The sequence below is a fragment of the Zosterops lateralis genome, assembly GCF_965231275.1.
Source record: "Zosterops lateralis genome assembly, chromosome: 7".
Taxonomy (NCBI): Eukaryota; Metazoa; Chordata; class Aves; order Passeriformes; family Zosteropidae; genus Zosterops; species Zosterops lateralis.
In genome coordinates, this window is record NC_139767.1 from 7591994 (window position 1) to 7616288 (window position 24295).

Below are 24295 nucleotides of genomic sequence, written 5' to 3' on the forward strand. Positions count from 1 at the left end.
TTTATACAGCACCAGTACGGACTGACTACATGCACACATCCTCCCTATGTACTTATTCACACAATCATTCACATTTGTACTGTTTTACCCATATTTAAAGCTTGGCCTTTGTTTTCTTCCTGCTTTGTAGCCAAACACTGGATATATTTGTATTTTTTTTTTTTTTAATCATGAAGTGAATATATCTCAGTATCTTCTCCTAAAATTAAAATATGTCTACGAAAGAGTTCAAAAAGCAAGTAAAGTAGAAAGTTCTGCTTGTGTAGCCAACATTTCACAGAATGCCCTAGCAGCAAGAAAAGATTTTTTCATTTTGTCCTAATGAATATTTCATCCTCTAAAGAAGCAAGCAGCCACAAAACCAAAGAACCATCCCCAGGCTGTCCCTAGACCATGTGTCACAACTTGCAAACCAAGAATTCCAGCGCCAAGACAGTGTCTGAGTCACACACTGCAAAACTGTCACTCACAGTCCAAATATTATTCTCCTGACCTCTAAGATGCTGCAGAGAAGACTGTTCTTACGTGGGTGGGAGCTCCCATCTGGCCACAGAAATCCCTACTGTCAAAAATATCTTTGAAATTTGACAATCCAGTTAAAACCACTACTGAAAATTCCCAAACAGGTCTAATTTCTAACTGATACAAGACTGGGAGTAGGCCAATTATATACACAGGAAACTCTGATCAAAGATCATAAGCATTTGTTTAAGCAAACCTGTTGCTAGGGTAAAAATTTCCAACTCTAAGCACAAAGACAATTTCACTGTTCTATACATTTCTGTCCTAATTTAAACCAGATGTAAACAGAAAATTACAAAGTAATAAATATGAGCAGATTTGGAATTTCAGCTTTGTGCCTCATCTCAAGCCCAGTTATTCCATCAATGTCAAGGCCTGAAGAAAGGGAGCAGATGTGTCATTAACTGTTGCCTGCCATCACTAACAGCTTTCTAACACAAACTCAAATTGAAATTTTCACCAGGTCACCTCCTCTTGAATTGCTTTATCACACCAACAGACAGAACGACTCAAAGAGGTGCTGCAGAAGCTCGGGAGGAAATGTTTTCAGTGTGAAGTAAAGACATCAACCAAGTGTGCTGTACAGTCCATTTATGACACTGTGAGAATCATTTTCCAAACTGCAGATCATATTTTGGAAACCACTCTTCTCACTTCTCCCTTGTGAGCATGACATAATGCACTGTCTGACATATTTAGCCTTTTCCCCCCAGATGTCTGGCATATGGTCTATGTCTTCTTTAACGTATCACCCGCAGAACTCGTTGTGCTGTTCAAAAGAGCATCAGTTTGCAGAAATGAAATAAGTTATTGAGCCCAAAGTCAGCATTCTGTCATAACTTCAAATAAACCACATAGCAACTGCTTTGGCAAATCAGAGCTGAGCCAGATGGTGACTAGCTTCTGCTGGGTCCTGCTCAGCGGCTGGGAAAGAGGCAGACAAAGGCAGGGTGAAAAGCACATACAGCTTCTGAAACCTAATAAGAAATCTGCTTCCCTATCAGATTGCAGATATGATGGCAATTAAAAGAAAAAAAAAAAAAAAAAAAAAAAAAGAAAAAACAAACAAACAAAACTACCACCTCAAAATATTGTTAGAAAACACAATGGTACATCTTTTGGTTACATTTGGTGCTCTCAGTTTTTGTTTCTGCTGTGACTGCATTACACTGAAAGAGTAACCTGGAAAAGGCAGCTATTTCAAAGCCAGCTCATTTCACAAGAACATTCTGACATTCTATTCCCAGGCCTGAACTGCAGGCATGTTATCCAGCTACACCCAGAACGCAAAGGCTGCAAAGGAAATCATTCTACCATTTCCTCTCTGGCTTGGAAAATTGCAGGTTTGTTTTGATCACAGAGACCAAGTTACAAACTCTTTATATATCACATGTTCTTTCTACCTCTACAGTTGTAGCATAAGGTGCTAAGTGGCTTGAGAAGCAGCTTTGGAAATTTTTAATGAGGCAAAAGAATCTGCTGGGCCATTAACCAATTCCTTTCTAACCAACAAAAAAGTACAACTCTTTGGTGTACTTTTGGACCTGTTGGTGATGGACCTGACTAAAGAACTGACAGGATTCAAACCCACTGAGTTTCAAAGCAGTCTGCAAATATAAAAGGTGAAGTAGGAGAGACCCCAATGATACATTTAAGGACTCATTCATCCATGAGCTAACACAACAACTAACCTTCAAAAACAGGATTTCATTGCAAAGCACAGTAAGCAAAATGCAATTTTTTCCTGCTGTATGTTGATGGTTGGAGTATGGCTTTACTTCAAAGAACTAATTTACCAGCAGTCAAACCATCAGTTACAGCTAATTTACTGGATCCTCAGACACAGAGACTATGCATCAGCAGCTTGGAAGTAAAGTCACAGCAGGCACTGACATACCCAGGCCCAGTTTGGTGTCACCACTGAAGCTGTACTAATTACTGGGAGGGGAGGAAGGGGACAGAGGACCCAACATGCCATCTCAGGCACTGGATGGCTGTCAACATCCATCAGTCATCATGAGCAAGTGTCAAAGTTCATGCACAGACCAGGTGTGTAAGGCCTCCTTTGCTTTGGGCTGCTTGTGCTGAGCTTGTTTTCATCTCAAGTACATCTCCCACAAGGTTAATTCTCAAGCCAACAGCTGGACAAGGCTTTTAAAAGACAGCACATGAAACCATTTCAATTTTTCATCACATCATTTTGAAAGCAACACCTGGAAACTTACTGCTGCTTCATTTGCTGTTTAAAGTTACTTATTTCACATTATTGTGCCCATATTGATTTCATTGATTCCTGGTTCACGTCCTCCACATGGAAAAGGGGAAGGAAGGGGATGGCAGGTATATGAAGGACAGGAACATCTTTCAATGACCTACTTGAAGAAAATAAATGGCACAAGCACAACCTGCATGTATGAGTGTTTTCTGGAGACATGAAAAGCATTGAGTCATAGATGAAATGACTAGGGAAAGAAAAGGATTTGGCATCAAAGCAGCTCCATTTCATCGCATTTTTACTGGTCCTACCCAATGTGCTAATTAAAGGAGTCTAGAGGCTGATAGAGCTACAGTGGTAGAGAACACAGTCTAACAAAAGCAAAAAAGATGATTGGTACTGAAAGCAGTCTGCCAGTTTTAGGCTTTCTTCTGCCAGGAGGGGCTTCCTGATGCATAGTGTAACCAAAGCCCAATTCTTTTGCATTGCTTAACATAAAAAGACTGGAACAGAAGGGGTATAGTTATTTAATGAAAAAGGGTTGGAAATAAAACAGCTTGCACAGGGGTCTTCTCATCCACTCTGTCATCCTCACACTAGTTTGTGAAAAGCATAGGGAAATATAAGATTACACAGATACAGTGGTTTTAAAGTTTGAAAAGCTGGAAAATGAAAAGCTGAGTTTTGAGATATGAATTACAAAAGTTAATCCTGCTGACTCACAAAGCAGAGGTGCAGAAGTAAATCAAAGTGAAAGATGATATGTGCAAACAACTATTCTGCAGACATACTGTTGTGCATGTGTACAGACTGCCAAGACAGGAACGAGAGGAGTTCAGAGTTAATAATGTTTGACTGTCAGCCTGCTACAACAATAATGTAGGGCTTCATCCAGATCACCTTAAATCAATAGGAAAAACCCTCTCATTTACTCCAGTAAGTATCAGACTGCCTGGGGCTTTTATATATTAGGGTGGGGTTTTTTGAGTAGTAATGAAGTATTATGTTTAATTAAATATAAAATATTATAAAATATATATTATAAAATTATTATAAATTACATATATAATATTAGTAATATATATAATATATAAAATTACTGTGACTTGCAAATTATAATGTAAACACCAATTATTATGAAAATCAAATAGTTTTCAGGAGTGCTGACAAATACAAAATCTATTTTGCATTTGTTGCACAGGAACAAATCTTGCTAATAATGATTAACAGACAGAATTCAGATAAGTACTTTACAGTTACATACATGAGGATGAATCTGGAATACTTTACTAATAAAGACTGAACTGATGCACAATTTTGGCAGTTTTGTGCACCTTTTGGAAGAGAAGGGAGTTCCAAGTTATTGCCCCAACTTACTCCCTTGTAAAAAAGTGAGTAAGAACAAATCCCTTCTACATACTTATGGGAATACACACAGGCACAAATTTTAGAACACAAACCTGTAGGAAACCAGATTTCATCAGAACTTTTCTTAGGAAAGTTCATTTAATTCATTCTCCAGAGTTCCTGTTTGAAAAAAATCCTAGGGGATAATTTGCAAAGTTGACAATTATAAAAGTCTTCTCAACAGCATTCCACAGAATAAAAGGTGTTGAATGCTTTGTAGTCCAAGTCGGTTTCAATGTGATGGAGGAGGTCAACTCTCTAGACAAGGAGCTGCAAGCCTTCAGAAGTGAATTCACCAACCAAGAAAACCCAGCTCTCAAGCTTTAAACAGGAGTCCAGAAGCAGAAAGCAACAGCAGAACAGTATACCCTGACTTGGGAGAAGTAATAATCTCTCAGGTAAAGGACTCTCTTAGTGTGACCTGGCAGCTGGGGTTTGTTTCTACTGGAAAATTGCACCTAAATAAATAAATCTGTTTTCCATTCAGCACTGTGATTTCAATTTTGACTCAGTGGGGGAAACTGAATAGGAAAAACTATGCTTAGGATACAGTTAAAAACCTCCAAATTAATTGTAAATCAGTATCTGAAGCATGCAACTGCTTCTACACTTACTCAGATGGAATAAATACTATCCTACAGTTGGTTTGGTGGCCCCTATTTCCCCTTTTTCTCACAAGTTCATAAATTTATGTCTCCATCAGGGCAAATAGAAGTTTTGCTTGCCTTCTTATAGATAAGTTTCATTTCCAACACAGAACAATCAAGAACAATGTTTTTATTACAAGATCCAACGCACGCTGAATACGAAGGCAGAAAATACTGGGATCCCTTCCAGTAACAAGGCTGTCTCTCGCCAGTCCCACAGCACTATCCAATGTTTATTACACTGTTCAATTCCCTAAAAGCAAATCATGGTGTTGTATCTGCATCTTAACCTCACTGGTCCTGAGCTGCTGAACAAGACTCAACCCTTGTATACATCCCAGACAAGGCAGGAAAGTGTGCAGAAGCAACCTTGCTCAAAATTCAGTCAGACTGGTCCTTTCCTTTTGGTTGTCCCAGCCTTGGATATGTCTATTCCAAAAGCACTCAGTCAAACTAACTCACTAGAGTTAGATGAACAAGGTTAGCTGTAAACATGTTCAACTTTCTTTTTCTCTGCTTTTACTTCAGTTCACAAGTAGGCTGGCTGGACACATTGCTGGCTGCCATCAGGGGAGTAGGGTGAAGGAGGGAGTTCAAGAGCCTGATATGCCAGGAGTGCTTATACAAATACTCTCAGATGACCACATTCAAAGCCTCCAGCATACAGTGGGAAATAAAATTACTTCCAAATGTCCAAGGCTGTACAGAGACTGACATGGGGAGGCATTCAGGGCATGCCTGAGAAAACGCTATTGCGGATTTCAGCAGTCAGAGCAAATCAGTCAAAAGCTGAAGTTGGTAGCAGGGTCCTTGGTCTCTACTGGAGCCCACACGGCCACAAATGCTCTGCTTGGACTTTGTCATGCAAGGTAGCTAAAGTCAGTTCAGCCAATGCTGACTCAGTGCAGAAAAAGCCTAAACAAAGTGCTTATCATGGGCAATTATTATGTTTTATTATCTCAAAAGAGGCTTGAGGCAACAGAGATAGTTCAGTTTTATAAGCAAAATGTTGGAGCAAATTCTTGACTAAGGGATGACATTTTTAAGAGGAATCACTTAATTTGCATGAAGACAGGCTGAGAAACATCAGATTCTTTTGGTGGAGCTCACAAAGAGAACACACAGCAAACACGTTTCAGGCAGTGGAGGCAGGGCCTGGGCTTGGCACTGCTGAACATGCACAAGTTCAGCAATGCAGGCATTGTCTTTAAAATTAAAACAAAACTAAACCTGCAATTAGCACATTTCCTTAAATATAAGAGGTTGAACCTTCTGAAAACAAACACACCCAGACAGTGGAAATTCTGCCCAACTTGCTGTTACTGGAAATTAAAGCAAAAGTGATCAGGACTTAATGAACTGCACATAATATTTCTAAACTTAAGTCTAAAATAGTAAGATTACAGTAAAAATGCAATATTATTCTATGGTCTATTTTGGCTCCCTTTCTGGAATCCATAAATGTTTGATTTTGGTCTTTCCAAAGCCAGACTTGGACTGCTGTGAATTAGTAAAAATAATGCATTTTGGCTGCAAAGAAAAATCTCTCAGCTACTTCCTGCGTCATTATCAGTGAGACACAATTTCCACTCACAGCCCATTTGGAATCTTGTAGTAAATCTAGGGACAATTCACAAGAAACCACCCTGGCTATCCAATCAGCCAGAAACTTATGGCCCAAGGAACAAGCCGTGCAGGGTAAGATTGCACTGTGTCAGCCAGGTCTCGAAATAACCATCTCTTGATGTTCCCAGCACTGATCCCTGAGGAATGCCACCATGACCTAGCCTCCAGCTGGACTCAGAATTGCCAACCATGACTCTGTGAACTCAACAGTCCCCCCAGGTCTTCATTCACCTTGTTCAGTCCAATACTGAGTACTTCCCCAATGTGTCTAAGGATGCTACGGGAGATGGTGTCAAAAGTGTAGCAGAACCAAAAGTAAACAGCAGCTTCACTTCTGCACTAAGCCAATCATCTCTTAGAAGGTCATGAGATTTAACCAATTCCATGGAAAGGGGGAAATGTATTAAATAAATAGCCCCTAACTCTGTCTGCTCTTCTCTGTACCCACCTATTCCAAATCTTACAAGTTCCACTGTTCCAGTTTCACATATGCTCCAATACTCAGAGGCTAACTGATAAAAGAGCAATGCATTGCAAAATAACTGGTTTGCTTTCCTTGTTTTGCAGGATTTGGCTCTTTTGAAGTCACCCAAAATGCATATGGATGTCTTTTCTTATTATATCTGAGAGAAACACTTGCTGCTGCCCAAACACCATCATTCTTTGAAGCCATACACATCAAAGGTCAATAGAAACGTATCATTGCACACTGCCTTTGCCACAAAGCTATTCTACATTGTGGTTTGCAAAGTGGACTCCTGTAATCCCCTAAATGTATCCTTGCTGGCTAATATCACCCTCTTTTTCAACTAAAAATAAAGATTTGTAATTAGCAAGAAAACTCAATTCCATGATTAAAAAAAATCCTTGCATTCCAACAGGCTCAGCATTTCAAACTGAAGTGAAAACTACCCAGTGTATGGGTGGAGTAGGAAGATATTGCTGGAAAGCTGTACTCATAATATGCTGTTTGTACAGCAAAGCCATTCATTTGCTGAAATGCTGGGCCTCAAAGAAATTAAAAAACAAGAATAGTAAGCAAAAAATCTGCAAAAAAAAAAAAATCAGGAACAACGCCTTTTGTTTCTTTTCTGCCACCATTACCTTTACCACAGTTCAGAGAGCCCAGTCAGCAACTTCTGCTTCCAAGCTGACATGAAACAGACTTTGGCAGCCCTCGGGGCACCCCATGGCTGCTTTCTGCACAGCATCAGGGAGGAAGGTTCTAAAGGAGCAGCCTTGTTTTCAAGTGTAATCCTGAAGATAATCACACACATGTACATGAGGAAGAGACAGGGATTTAGATGTGTCTCATGCCCAAGAAAGAGCTAAACTTATTTATTACTTTCAGATATAGGAGCAATAAGCAGTTTCCTTATTTCAGTGTGTAAAAGGAACAATGTTAGTAAGTAACAAGTGAGCAGGGCTCAGCTCATTTCAATAAAGGTTTGGGATGAAAAAAATACTTAAGACTGAATATAAAAGCCAGATAATTAGCATTGCTCAGGAATTCTTCTACAATGTGGGTTGTGGGTTTTTTGAGGGCTTTTTTTGTTGGAAAGCATTTCATTACTGAAATACCAAGGACAGTCCTTTTATTAGCTACATAACTTGAAAACCTTTCCTTTCATTCTCAGGATGTTTGAAATCACCTATTTCAGTCAAAAAACCCACTGGGGTTTGCTAGAGGGAACCTCACACCAATGAAAGTCTAAAAGTATAAAAATCCAAGTCAAGCTGCAGAAAAATGTTTTCATTGACCCGACCCAATTCCATCTTTTTCATCATTTCTGAGTCATTTTCTGAGACCTTTTCAAGGTTGCCCCAACTCATCCAGGCTGGCAAGGGAAAATTCACTTATTTGAGAGCTTCCCCTCTAGCATAGGCTGGTGATTGTACAATGCAACAAGGATGACTTCAAGTAGACTCATATTTGCAGACCAACGTACTTTAAATCCCACTGGAAGAAAAACAGAGCTGGGTCAGGTGAAAAACGTCCTCACTCTATTTTCAGAATGCTGCATAACTTCATTAAATTTAACAAGGAATTTTAAGCAAAACCCACTTTCTTATTTTGCCTTGACGCAACAGTGGAAAACAGCAACATTAACCTTGAAAGAAAAATCCTGTCAAAGAACTACAGGTATCTTTGCCACCTGGAGACTGTGTTACTGTATGATGCACTGGAATAGTTACATATATTTATTTCCATTTAGTTTTTAACTTGTCTTTGGTACTGTCTCATTTCTTGGTCCATACCAATGTTTCAAAACAGAAAAAAAAAAGGAAAAGGTCAGCAAAAAAGACATACTATCCACCCTGTCATTCAGATGCATAGCAGTGATAAATGGATACATACCAGCCATTTCTTTGCTCTGCTGCAGGATTATGGTTTCTGGGACAGAGGAAATGAAAGGCTTTTCTGCAGGCTCTCCTGCTCCTAATCATTGGATACCATTCCATACTTCAGGGAGGAAGCATTATGAACTTTGTTAGGCAAATAATCCATACTAAAAAATTTGGAATGAATTAAAATTCAAGCAGGGATGCCTAGCTTAAAACAAACCAGCCGTCATCACCTCCAGCTACTGTTTGCTTTGAACATAATCTACTTAGTATTTCCCTTACTTCCTCCTTCCAAAACTACTTCATCATTTTTCAGATCTTTTTAATTTTACCCTACTATTGTTTCTTTGATATGAGCCTTTAAAAGCCCGAGGAGGCAGCATCCAAGTCACAATAACTATTTTTTCCACAGCAAAGCACTCTGAATACCAACATCTTGTTGCATCTCTTAACTCCCAAAGCAGGGCTAGGAGCTGAAATTAGGTTCACATAAATGCATTAAATACAAAAGAGAAAATAAAGCATTTCTATAAAAGAATGGAAACCTGTGTGTGGTTTAGAGAAGCATCCATGTTCAAGGGACACAACTCAAGCATTAAGCTCGAGATCACCTCTAGGGAACAATCCAGGGTATGTGGGCACTTCAGTGTGCCTATAACTCACTGCTGGTATCAAAACTTGTTCTTCACTGCACTCAGTAACCAGTATAAACAATACAGGGAACCCTGGCTCTGAAGTGGAAATCACCAGCTGGAACCCAGGAATCCTGCACAACACCTTTGACTCAGTTTAACAGTGAATGCATCTTAGTTTAGCCATCTCCAAACTTACATGATAATAAGCAAAACAAATATATGTTTTTTCCTTAGAGAAAAGGTTTCAAAGAAAGAATTTGGCACAAACTCAGCTGAAAAACAGCTTTTTTTTTTTCTTTCTTTCTTTTTAATTAAGTCTTCATTGCCATTATATGATAAGCCCTTGAGGACAGAACCAATGGCATCAAAAGACACTTATTAATATCAGTGGGCATTAATGCCATGTAAAGCTTTATTGTGTTACATTTAAAGGCACTGAAATTTCATAACTCCTTATAAAGACCTTTCAGCATAGTTTTTTTCTCTCTCTAATGCAGTGGATCATTAGAAGTGATTATGTGTGGTACAAGAAATACAACTCAAATTGCATCTTTCACACAGCATTTAAGACTGCAATACAAACAACAAATAACAAAAGGCCAATCACTTTTTTCGACCTTACAGTTCAGGAATTTCACAAAGGGCATAAAGGTCCACTTTAGGGCCCTGTGGGCTCTATTTGAATAGGGAATTATTGCTGGCTTTGCATTAAAACAATATACTGTGACTGAAACCGCAGTATGGCATACAAACATAATGCAAGTCCATTCATCAAATCTCTGCAGTATTTTTTGAATCACTCCTTGGAGAAGCTCAAATAATGTTTTGCTTGGTTCAGATAAACTCCAGCTTATCACAAGCTCACCAGAGTCTTGAAAGGTCTTATTTTTCCCCCAAAAGTACCCTCATTTCCTATCTTTTTAGGTTCCTACATATTTTCATTTTCTAAACCACAAAACCCTTCCACTCAACTTTTCCATTCAAGTCACAAATTCTTTCTTTGAAACCTTTTCCCTAAGTAAAAACCATATATTTACTTTACTTCACCACCTCACATATCTGAGTGTTACACCAAGAAGACACCTCAACATTACAATACCCATTCAAGAACTGCTCGACAAGACTTTCAAGTCTTGGTAATTCTGTTATAAGAAGTAAACCACAACACCTTAAATAGACAATTGCTTGACTGTTTGTTACCATGAATTTAGAAATATGAATCCAGTTCAGCAAAGTATGAACATGAACATACACTCTACATAACAGCAAAGACTAATACTTTTTGTCATCAAAGGACAGAAGTGAGATCATTATCTTGGTTCTTCAAAGCCTGTAAGATATTTATGTTCAAGTGCTTTAAGAATTGGCTTTATTGCTTGGGTCACTACTTGCATTTTTGTGTAAAGCAAGAGTGGAACATCTCTTCAAATTATTGTGTTTTCCTCTACCTGGTACTGCAATTCAATTAATCAGTTAATACATCAGATTTAGCAGAGCTTTTGAACCAAATCTGATCTTTTAGCTCCTTCAGAATTTTACAATCACCAAGGGCACCACCAAAACTACTCATCTTTCTTGAAGAAAAAGGCTGGAAACATTATGTTGCATTCACAGCGGATTGGAAGAGTCAGCTCTGAGAAATCTGCAGCTGCCAGGAGACTGAGCCTTCTCCAGTTAATGCCAGCTAAAGATTTTGACTTTCACTCCCTTGAGCAGGAACTGTTTTTCACATAGAAACCTACCTATTGGACAATTCCCAAAGGATTAGAAATAGCTGGCATCTATCCAGAAAGTGCACTAGAGGTTTGTGACAATGTCCAGAATGCAGTGTCCTATTGCTAGATTTATTTACAGTAGTGAAGAAATGCAATATTGCCAGTTCCCTGCCCCACTAACTCCTCTTCTCCACTGGTGGTCTGGGTTAACACAGCCTCATGCAGCTACTGCCAACAATCCTTTCTGCAAACAAGGCTTAATATATCATCACTATATTATTTTCTATTATCACTAATCCTACCAGGTTGGTAGGCTTGGAATCAAATTCATTGAAGAGATACTATAATCAACCAAATTTTCTCAAATAAAATGCACTGCAGGGCTTAAGAAGTGACAATTTCAGCCCACTGAAGATGCACAGCAGTGCTCAAGACAGAACACCCTGAGAGAGGAGGGTCCCAGAGTGGAGCTACAACACAGGAGAGACAAGATTGATCTGCAGGAACAGGCAGGTAAGATAGGAGAGAAGAGCTAGATTGTATCATACGTGCAGTGACACCCAGCTCTGTATCTCATGCCAGGCAAAATTACCTCACCTGTGTGTTGCACCCAGACCTCCCAAACACTCCAGAACAGCCAGTACTCCAAAACAGCTTTTCACAGCCTTCAAGTACAACCTAACTTCTGCCTTAAAGAGAGCAGTGATGGAAAAGTGAACTGCTGACACACCCATAAACCTCTCCTTGGGAGAGGCCTTTCTGCCTGGCTCCTTTCAAAACTTCATCTGAGGGTTCAGGCTTTCAGTAATGTTGCAACATATACTAGATGTTGCAATAAAACAAATTGATACTCGTAGACCACGCACAAGAAGCAGGCCTTCAACACTGAGTTGATAACACCATATGAATTAATTCTTCTCTATTTCTATCCATCAGAGCCTTATTCAATGTTTAAAGTAAAATCCTTCAAGTACTGTGCTCTCCTAGCTTCTACCTGTTGTCATGAACCTTACTATTACACATGATAAAACAGACAGAACTGCTTCAAGTGAGTAAAAGAGAAAACCGGACAAATTATTACAGACTAAATGTACAGGATTTGTGTGAAAATTAGAATTGCACTGGGGTTAATGGATCAACATCCTCCCCGACAGACTCTCCCACTCTTTACCACTGTCCTCCAGCACAGTCACCTGTGCAGTTTTTAAACAATAATTGTAGCAATTTTAAAAGCCACAGAATAAGATACGTGTCTAAGTGTGCTCCTCAGTGTTGTATCCCTGAAGAACTACCAAAACAGATGAACTAGGAGAATATAAAAGGAAATGGCTTTTTGCCTCTGGCAATGAAATAAACATGCATAAATCAGTATCAAAAGGGAAAACCATCCTTCATAAAATTCATTCTTATCATGTCCACAACTGCACCCCTTATATTGAAGAGAGCAAAATATTTTTGTAGTGATAAGTTTGACAAGAAAAGATAATAACCACCTTATTGGAAACAGATGGTTTACACTGCTATGCTATAGATAAAGTTGTGTCAGCATTTCCATAAAAGGCCTCCCTGTTTCTAGCAGTTTCCAGCTGGCAGGCAACATTTCTACCTCAACTAGCAAGATAAAAATCACAGGAGTAACCTGGAAAACCTGGGGGAAGAGTAATTCTTGGGCTAGTATTGGAAAGGAGAGAGGAGAGGTGTTTGTGGGGGCAGCCTGAGAGAGGCTGTGATGGTGTCCCAGTAGATTCCTGACAGAAAGGAGACAGAAAAGAGCCCCAGCCCATGGCATCCCTGTCCTCCCCAAGATGCACAAACACTGTGCCATCCATGCACAAAGATGAAGATACAATATATATTTCTAAGAATAGTCCTCCAAAGATAAAGATACAATATATATTTCTAAGAATAGTCCTCAACCAAAGATAAGACCTGAGACCAAAAATAACACAGATAAGACAGCTATTTGGGTTAGTCCTGAAAGAATTCCCAGTAAAAATCTCTGTCTAATGCATGAGCCAGAATGGATTTCATTACTGCTGAAACAAACCCCAAATTAACAAATCACACTCAGATACGTTTTGGAAAACCTTAATTCAGCTCTGTCCTTCCCAAAAGCGTTGACTGCTTTGATCTAGAATTGATATTGGGATAATTTAATGTATTTTCACTAACTTTATCTATTGAAAATCAATAATTTTGAAGATCTATGTAAAAAAATATATAATAAATGTTCCTCTTACTATGTTCTCAATCCAATCAGAATTTAACGTTCTAGTTTAGATCTCCTTAATTTAACAATTACAAAAACGTTTTTTAGTCTCATTTAATTTGGATTTTTGTACATTTACAATTCACATTGACTAACTCTCTGCTCTTCTGCTAGAAACTTTGGGGTATTTGAATTTCTTCCTATATTTGGATCACAAATTCTTTCTTGTCAAGGAATTTGCTCACTGCTTGACAGGGGAATTTTTGACAGGGTTTATTTGCAGTTGGCGAGTTGTTTTGGTTTTCTTACTGTTGCAGAAGGCAGTGAAAATGAATCATAAGCACTGTAAACATGACAGATTAAATCTGTATCATATGCCATGAGCTATTGCAGTCACTCTCATATGTAAACCATGAAAATGTACGAAGTGTAACAGAAGTTGCACCCACCTAAAGCGAGGTAACAGCTTTTATATATATATATATTTAAATATATATAGTATGTAAATTACATACATGGGGTTCTTAATAGAGAATTACCCCAAGAGGCGATTTTTAGAAAATTGAAGACTGAGGACTGTTGATTTCTGTGTTTGGTTGGGGTTTTTTTGGAAAGAATTTTGAGTGAATGACCAATTTATCTGAGTATTGAGCTCTGTGACATTTCAGCAGGGATGTAGCCTCCTCTGCAATTCTGAACCCATAAATGCAAACACAAGAAATTGATATAAATTTGTGTTTAGTTTGGGGTACATGGAGAATCTTCCCTGTTGACATACTGTAGGACAGACAGGGAGAAGTTTGCTTTCAAGATAAGAAGCATCCCACTGTGCTCAGCTGATAAACTGCTATATTACATGAATCACTCTGATTTGGTTTTAATACAATACTCACCAATTTAGAAATCTAGTAATTTAAAACCATAACAGAGTAATTTGCTGGTTTTCTGATTATTTTTTTCCTACCAGGAGCAAATAACAGAAATCAGTCTGACTTAGTTCTTGAAATATATTATGCCAAAACATAGAGTATTCTTTGCTACTATGAAGTAAACCTTCATTTTTGTAAATTATCCAGTCATGTTTTAGAAGATAGTTACTCAACAGAGCTGCATCAACAAGGTTCTGGGATGCAAAACATCCTTTCAGCATAATAGAAGAAATAGGAGTTTTATAGTCCCAAGTTCCACATGTTTAGCTGTGTTACTTTAACAAACAGAAAGTTATAAATACATTGTGTTCGAAGCAAACCTCACTCTGAGGCATTCCTTGGATATCAACACTAGAAGAATATAAACAGAATTGTTGTTTCAGGGCCCTTATACTCTTGATATTAAGCAGAGCAGTGCAGTTTACACTTCCTACAGTCTATAAATCAAATACAACAACTTATAAAAGCACATAGCTCACAGGCTGCTTGCTGTACTTCACAGAGTTGCCAATAAATCAGAAAGGTGACTGCTAAGTGATATACAGTTATGGCATTAATAAAGGACTAATCATAAACAAGCAATGTCCATTCTAAGAAATAACCTTGGCTAGCTATTGAGTATCTGGCCACTGAAACAGGCTAAAAGTCTTAGTATTCCTTGGTTTTGAATACAAAACCCAGAAATACCTGCACTTGTTAGTTTCTATTCAATCATCAGGAAATACACAATCTAAATATAAAACAAGGTATCATTTGATAGTAATGGTTGCAAATGATTAAACTGAAATTATTACACCATAAAAATAATTCTTAGACACCAGCATTTATTGATTCTATTATATAACCTGTCAAATGAATGGAAAGCTTTGGTTTGGTATAGATCACCTCTGTACACTATCAGATACATCTGCAGAATCCACATTCTCCATAATGACTATACAGCACTTGGTAATTACATTTCAAGGTCTGATTCAAACAATATTTCAATCAATTTATGCTGCTAATCTAATCTTAACTATTATGTTAGTAGGCTAGTCACTATTCATTTCTAAATAAATAATATTAGATATGCAATTGGAGCTCAGCATACTGATCAGATTCTGAAGATATTAAATTAGTTCTCTCAGAAATTATTTCAATTCTGTATAATTTCTTAGTGTTTTTTTCTTATTATCCATAGTGTAATTTCCTTGAGACTTGTGCCTCATCGCACTTGGTTTAGCAGCAGTTCCAGGACTCTTACCACTGCAAAGGAAGTTATTTGTACTAGAGCCAATCTCTGAGGCCTTTCCACAGATCCAGGTAAACATCACTGAAGCCCATCCAATAAATCTCACCGTAAGAGGCAGCGCAGCCTCCTGAGTTGTAATGGGATCCAAGATCCTTGGCCACTCCTGGGGAATAACCACACTGTAGTCAGCCTTCAAAAAAACCCCTAACAACCTTAGGACAAGATTTCTAGTCAATGTGAATACTGATAAAATGCAAAAATTTCAAGCTCGAAGTAACAGAAATCTCTGCCAAGCTTTAGTGCTGAGGCACTAAAGAATAATAAAGATTCTGTCCTGTTAGGAAATGAGGGTGTGGGTACCAGACAATACCCTTCAGTCTGCATCTCTGAGACCCCACGACTTCCAGCACACAAACAGACATGACACTAGACCACACCAGACTTATTAGACCCTACTGACACTATCCCAAAGCACAGATGGGAACCAAGTGTCCACAACAACCTCCCTGAGAGACCACATTCTCCAGCTAGATAGGCAAAGAGCCATCAAAAAACTAAAGGTACCTTTAACAGTTCTGGAAGAATTAGGATAATGAGGCACACTACATTTTTCAATAGTGATGTAACCAATAAAAACACAGAATAATGGGCTCAAGGGTAAAGTAGTGACAGCAAATGAAGTATGAGATAAAGGGTCAGATAATGGATGGTCTAACAGTTAACTCCAAATGCAAGAATCCAGTGAATAATCTTTCAGAAATTTAATTAAGTGCTACAGAAATTTCTGGTTTATATATACCCATATTTACATTTGGACATCATGATTTCTTTATTTTTACTCCAAACTATATACTTTTATAGGATCCTTTATTGGTGCTATGGAAACAAGTAGTTCATTCATATACTTTGGAAGAATCATTCTTTAAATACTCGAGAAAAGATCTGGGATGAAACCCTTGGCTTACAGATAGTGGTCTTCATAGTGGTCAAATTCCCTCTTCAGCACTGGCTGACCATTTAGGTTTAAAAGTTGTAAGTTACACAAGGACCCCCAACCTTTTGCATTTACTGTCTATGTGTGTACATATATATTATATATATATATATTACCATCTATAGAACTGGGCAACGTTTGTTCCACATTTGCCTTCTGAAACTCCAGTTGCAACCTGAAGTGACAATACATAGCACAGGCACTAAGCAGTTATTCAAACAGCACGAGGTTCAGCCTTAAGACATCTGTGTTATAACACTCCTTTCAACAGATGGGAACTTTCCCATCACCACAAATAGGAAATTATTTCAGCTCAATGCCAAAGATGCCACCTCAGATAATAAAAGAGAGAAAGCAAAGCTTCCTCACTAAATCACAGTGGCCTGTAAGAATACATGGCCTGGGATTTGAAATCCAGGTCAGGTATGGGGATGTTGAAAAGAGCCACTCCTGAGCATTTACATAACCAGGGATTGCTACAAATTTCTTAGCACACAGGGCAGCATGGGATACCCAACCTGAGCCTAATTTGCAGTGCCTAGCAAAGCAACTCTAAGTGATAAATTTCACCTCCTGCTGAGTCAATTAGAGAACAGCAGGAGGATATTTAAGAACTGTGGAGGAGATTCTGCCTGCCCAGGTAGATGCAGTTTCTCCATGGACATCTCCAAACACACCTGCACTCTGCTCGTGGGGTGAGCTCAAGCCTGGGGCAGTTCCAGTGCAGATCCCAGAACAAGGCTGGAATGGCACAGAGCCAGCAGGATGCTGAGCCCCAGACTGCAGCAAGCCAGGAGCTCCTCTGGGAGCTGCCTGGATGCCCATGCCAATAGAACAGTTATGGGGAGTCAGCATACTAAGCTTTATGAAAGAACTAGTGTTTAGTTACTATATCAGACTGATTCGATTTTTTTCCCTACTAGAAGTGATTGTTTCCACTTTGGTATGTAAAAGATTTCATACATGTAAACTGGTTATTTTCAACAAAATCAACCTTTTTTAGATTGTCAGCATATCCTCTGCAAGATGCCTTCATCTCAACAGCATGAGTCAATAAAAATGAAACACTGACATCTACTTTCATAAAATGCAGAAACCAAAACATTGACCTGTGGCTATGAAGACCCACTGGGAATGTCAGATCTCACAAAACAGTCCAAAAGCAACTTGACATGAATGAGAGGTGAGTAATGATCTCTTCAATACCAAGCAAAGCATACTGTCCTCTGAAACTGATGCATCATTGCCCATGCTGCAATAACAGACAAGTCCATTTCCAAATCAAACCCTAAGATCTGCCTCACTTATCCTTCAATGATTCTGTCATTCTGAATGAAAATCTGTTCTAAAAGCTTTAAAATTGAAACTGAATCTTCTAACAAAGCATTTCTGAAAAGTAACTAGACTTAAATTAGTTTAAACTACCATAACTGTGATTAAGGTAAGATTAACTCAATTAACACCTTTAGACTTCTATTCCATTATTGCAGACGTATTTTTTGGCTCTCAAATCCCAAGTGGTTCAAAAGCCACCTCTACAGCGATTCTTCCATTTTACTTCAGTGGATGACTGGTAAACCTCTGATCCATACCTTCAATAAGCACTTTCACATAAATTTCCATCCTTACAGAAAGCTTGCAAAACTCAAGAGACAAAAGAGCTTCTGTGCCACGTTTTATATCTATTTTTATGCCACAGGAGATCATTTTTCTAGGCTGAAAGTGGTAGTTTCCTGCCAGATCCACCCACTCATACTGTAGCTTCTCATGGTGAATGCTTCAAAATACCCAGGGGAGGAACTCTGTTTTAACATAGATCAAAGAAATTTACTTTAAAAAAACCCATCGATCAAAGTTTTGCAGCCTAAAGTTCCAGAACACAATTGATCTTCTGCATTAGCTGTTCACCCCACTGCACATGAAAGTTGCCCTCTGCAGGCCATTGCTGATACTCAGTCTTTGATTTTTTCTTCCCAAAAAAAGATAATTCCTTTTAGTGGCATATTGCCAGGACATGACAGATAGGAAACTGAACTATTAACACCATTTTTTTGTCCATTTTCCTTGCTTTCTCTGTAAGTTTAGATTGCTCCAGTTGCCTCATCATTAAGTATAATAAATACATCTAGAAAAATTCTTCCACCATTAGCAAATTATTAGAGTAAAATTTAAGGAGGTGACTACAACAAACAGCAATTACTTTTTGTGTGTGTGTGTATGTGTGTGTGAAAGAGCTTGAAATACCACTTTGAAGAACACTTACCCCAAGACATAAGCAATTTTTATGTTACAGGAATCCCTCCACAGAAGTTATTTAGGGTCCAAAAGGAGGCAGCACCTATCCCCTTTTTTTTGTACTGCCAGCAGGTGGTGAGGGCTTAAAATTTAAACGCATTCTTCAAATTTCCTCTGTCTACAGCACATAGCATATTTTAAATAGTTTACTCAATTTATTTGCAATCTTCATGTCTGTTGTAAGCATAATCAATACATGCTGAGATATCCAACAACAACAAACCAATCATCACTTGCCAGAACAACTTCAAAGCTCTGAGACATGTAGCGAAAATCAAAACGATGCTGCAGGAATTTATTTTCCAGACTCTTCTATTTAGAGCTTACTAGCAGCTCTGCCTTTTAACTGCTCGGTCTCACATGGTGAGGAGAAATACATCCTGCTGCTATTTGCTTATCTTCTGGCACTGGCTGCTAATCACAGCCAGGCTGTGATTCTGGTATTTCATCCCTAGGACCTCAATCAATCCTACTTCAGGGAACAGGAGACTCAGCCCTATTGCATCCCTTTCTATTGCAGGATGGTCTGGAAACCTGAAGCAGCTGAATCAGACACATCCCTGCACTTAACAAGCACATTGTTCAGGATCTATTTTATCTGTTAGGAAATGGCCTCAACTACTTTTAAAAAGTGCTTTCAGACATCTGTCAATACTGGCAAACAGTATAAAGTAACATGAGATTTCTTCTTCTCTTCCTATTTCAAACTACACCAAGAATTATGTCACATTTACAAAAAAACTCTTAAAATACGAATTTGAGCCTAAACCAGAGTTTTTTAAAAACACAAAATAATAACTTCTGTTGGCAAGACAAAAATCTAAATTACTGACAGAGTGGATTATTTACCTGTTTACCAAAAGATACATACCTGACAGGTATAAAAAGGGTGCAGAAGCTCTTCTACATCCTTGTTCACTTGAAGAGGCACCTTACACAACAAGGTTACAATGAACATTGTTGTCCTCAGGTGAAGGTTCTGTTCAGGAGTTTGTGACTTCATGGAAATGTGAGCCAGGGTTTTCCTTTTTCTTTCCATGAATTAAAATCCCTCACAAAATTTTTTCTCATGACTTATGCATTACATTATTTTATAATATCCTGCTCTGTGAAGGATAGCATATATAATAAATGGAAAACAGACACGATCACTCTGGGATTTCATTCATTCAGAATTTTATGGATTTATGTGCATAAAATTTCCTTCTGTCTTTCAAATAGGCCAGTCTGGAGTTGTACCAGATTCAACTTGGTCTACTTAACACATATTTAGTGCATGTTCTGACCAATTAAATAAAGGGACACATAACAGTACAGGAGACCAGGACCAAATCAGGATGGTAGGGCTGTACTTTTAAAAAATCAAATGTAATTTGAGAGAAGGCATCAATATATTTGTATTAGGAATATATTATTGTAAATAATTCTTTTATCCTATCTATTTCTTATTTATCCAAGTGTAGCAATACAAAGAGGCACCAAAGACAGAAAACTTCCCTACAGGAAAGACAATAAATGTGGATTGGGGAGGATTCCTGGAAAAGACTTCTTTTTTCTTGTGTTTGGATGGTGTTGCTATGATGGCCACCAATTTCTAGCAACACTCAATCCAAATACATTTCTTAATATAATCAACTAAATCTCTTTCCAATCACTTTTCCATTGCAACTTTTACAGACTTATGTGTCTACCAAACTTAAACTCACAAAATCATCCATATGGCTCTGCGAGCTACAAGCAAACACAAGTGTTTGCTTATCAAACTCAGAGCATGTTAAATATACACAATAAATGACAAATAAAACAGTAAAAACATTTAAAAACCCGAATTATTTAAATAGTTCCTTAAATATATTTCCAAATAAATTTCATGTATCCAATATTAACGTACAGATGTCCCCTAAGATAAGTACAGCTGTGTATGAAGTGCATAAACTGCAAATGCAGCTGTGTGTCCTGGCTAAAACCAGGTGTCCTGATATTTCAAACCTGGGCCCTGACCAGTGACATCAGAGCCCACTTCTAAGTCACCCCCTGACACTTCTTCCCAAAAAACCCAGGGCATAAAAGTAAACAAACCAGGCAGGATTGTGGAAATATCCTCTTTTTCCAACATGGATCTGAGATGTATTCAGGAGATGCACCTCAGCCCCTCACTTTAAAGAAAGCCAGAGGAAAATGTGATATTTGCAGATTTAAAATGCTCTGCAGTACACCGCACTCCCAACACTTTTCAGGCCCCAGATATTAAAAACTGCTGAAAAGCCATTATCCCAGGGATCAGCTGCTCTTAGCAAATATCTGTGGGTTTCCTTTCCTGCAGTCACCGCAACCCTGCCCCCTGCAGTTCCCATATATTTTGTACTCAGGGAACTAGATAAATATGAAAGAGTGATAAGGGGAAATTCCTGACAGTGATAATTACTAATCCAAGCAAGGAGGGAGGGGGGTGGGGGGGGGGGGAACTCTACATTTCATCTGTCTTTATGACTGATTACATCCCACCATACTACAAAAGAACTAAAGCACATTTTCCAGTATTTTAGTACATATGGGAAACTGAGATATAGCCAGGAAGGCCATTTCAAACGGAAATAGCTTCAGTCTTCCAGAGTTCAGAAAACTATTCCATTTCTTTAAAAATATCTCCCAAATCCCAAGGCAGACTAAATCCAGAAAATGTGGAATACCAATCAGTCTGAAGGCCCAGGTTAGGTTGATGAGATTCCTTTTCAGCCTTTGGCCAGAATTTATTTTCCTTCCCATTTACACTCAACAAATCACTGCTTGTGCATTTTTTCCTCTCTATTTCACATTATCACCCTGACTTACTCAAAAGAAAGAAAAAGGCTGGTCTAGGCAACAGTGCCTGAAATGGTGCCATTCATGGCAAGAGAAAAGCATAATCCAGCAGAGATGCACCACTGAGCTGAGCCCTAAGTCAGCTGCTTGCTTGGCACGGACTTTTTTCATCTCAAACACATCACCAAAGGGGAGTTTATGGGGAAAGTAATTCATGGCCAGCAGGCACTACCAAGTGGGCAGTGAGAGGACACAATTTTCATAGCATGGCATTAACCAATATCTACTTATAAAGCAAATAAAACATCATAGCAAATGCACAGAAATTCCAAAGAGCTGTAGGAACCCATGCTAGAGTGTGAACACCCCAGCAGCTCCAACAGGACTTTAATGAAGTAGACTCAGTGTTTGCTCAGTGTGGTGACTGGATGTTCACCACACAGTGTTTGGGCAAGGCAAAGCAGGCACACGTGGAGCGTTTTCCTTTCAGTAAAGCCAAGCCCCCTGGTTTCCTGCCTCTGAAATATCAACTGCTTCAGGTCTTCCCTTTCTAAAAATGTTCTTCATATGTAAAATGTCTACCTTTTTTGACACAGAACACACGTTACTAGCCACAGAGCATATTTACAACAATGGGTCTGTGGTGGCAAAACTCCCACAAAAGGTCCCTTGCAAGCACAGTAGGACTTTTGGAAGAGCATTTTCCTGCACAAGTAATTCTTCCCACAAGAGATGATGAACTAGGTTAACCAAAGATCACATCAGTTCCCTCCCATTTTCTCAGCTTACAACAACAAAATGTATTTCATAGTTATATATAACTAATGTAGAATTTAAACATAGATTGCACTAAGGCACAAACCAATACATCGGTAGCAATGATAACAAAAGGGGATGGATGCACACAGTTCAAATAACTGTGTCTCTTTATACTGGTGAAGAGACCACTACACAGTTTGTCCTCTGATGACACATTATTTCACATTAATGAACCAGAAGAGCATTCAAGAAGCCCAACACCACCAACCACAGCATTCAACCCTTGAGCTGAAAACTTCAAAGCCCTCTGAGGCAAATCAGTATCAAACCCCTCCTGATCTGTGGATTTAATTGTTACATATAGGATGGCAGGTTTTATCAATTACTCACAGAAATCTTTGTTCCAAATGATTACTTGCAGGAGCCTCACACCTGAGAATAATTTCCTAGAGTTCATTTAGACAAAAATCCATTAGAGCATCTCTTTCTTTCTTACATACACAAAAATCAAGGTATGGTGCAGTCCAAAATAGCTTTTTCAGAGAGTGTTTCAGACTGGTTATTTTTAAACTCTTGAACCTGATTTCTCAAATGCCTCTGAATTGGCAAATGAATATTAGTCATTTGCCTCTGAATTCAAGTCAGTATCATCTTTTCTTACAGATGCTGAACACACTTGGAAATTTCTAAGGGCAATGGTACAAAAAAGCATTTAGAAACTTAACACCATCTGATATGGTGTAACACCAAGTTTTAGTTTGGTTAGTTATTACTAGGTATATCAAACAATTGCATTATGTGTTCTAATTCCTTCCTGGTTTTAGTAAATACAGGTCTCTGCATAATTCAAAACAACAAATAAAGTGTGTAAATTAAAAATAAAACGGAAAAGCTTTAAAATCTTCATTTTAAATAAAGTTTGATCTAGAGATAGAGACAATAAAATATATAAACTGACTAGTCTAACACACATGGTTTTCACCATGACACAGGAAGGCTTTTACTTCTCTGCTGGTCATGAGTAGAACATATTTATCACAACGGTAATAATAAAGATTATTATAAACATAGTTATTATTCCATTATTAAATTGCATTTTAATGTGAATTTTACCCATTTCCACCTTACATATTATCCAAACATAATCACACCTGTCAGTATCAAGGAGTAAGATATAGTGGATATATTATCACCTCTCATGATTTGATGATGAGACTGAAGATGCACGGTGCTTTTCTTAAAACTTTAGCTTCTGGGTCATATTATTTATGAGGACTTAATCTTTCATGAAAAGAAAGAGAATTTTAGACCCAAGTGTGTAAAGGGAATCTTTAAAGCACAAACTAACTTAAAAATGAAAAAAGTATGGAGGGAATGCTTAAAAACCTAAACAAGTGGAGAAAACAACTAAAAAGCTAATCTTACTTTAATTATTTTTAATATGACTCATGATTTCATAAGGTTTTGCATTGAAAATACTGGCACGTTTCTGTTCCAGCAATTCCTTTAGAAGTGTGTATTCAAGACTGCATCTCCTTTCTTACCAAATCACAGCATGTTCTGTCCCATGAATTTCAGTTCCACTCATTCCCTAAAATATTCCTTCATCATCCCCTAAAATTCTCTTTTGTCCTTCCAGAAAGGAAAGACACCTCCACCCCTGGCACTCTCTCCCTCTCTATCTGGGCTTCCAGGTTTCAAACCAGTTCTGCCCTATTCATGTTCCTTACCTGGTATGACTGCAGTTGGTTGGAAAAGAATAAATACAGACTAAGATAGCTATTACTATGAAAAAAAAAATCTTTATAAATACAAATTTGGTTTCTTAGAATGAGAGCAAAAGAGCTGTTTTAGTTTTCCTTTGTTGGACTCTTTTTTCACAGTGGAAGAACTAGCATTAGAAAGTGTCCTGTAAATCTCAATGGAGACAAGGTCAACCATCACTGGAGTAACTATCTCACAC

General features: G+C 38.2%; 2 protein-coding genes across 2 annotated transcripts in view; one reads left to right on the plus strand and one right to left on the minus strand.

Moving 5' to 3' along the window:
- Positions 1-24295, plus strand: part of COL3A1 (collagen type III alpha 1 chain) — a 467081-nt gene that overhangs the window by 106889 nt on the left and 335897 nt on the right. The gene's annotated exons all lie outside the window — the stretch shown is intronic.
- The window catches only part of LOC310911759 (collagen alpha-2(V) chain-like), a gene marked incomplete at its 3' end in the record, with an annotated part of 55342 nt that overhangs the window by 6659 nt on the left and 24388 nt on the right, over positions 1-24295 (minus strand). The gene's annotated exons all lie outside the window — the stretch shown is intronic.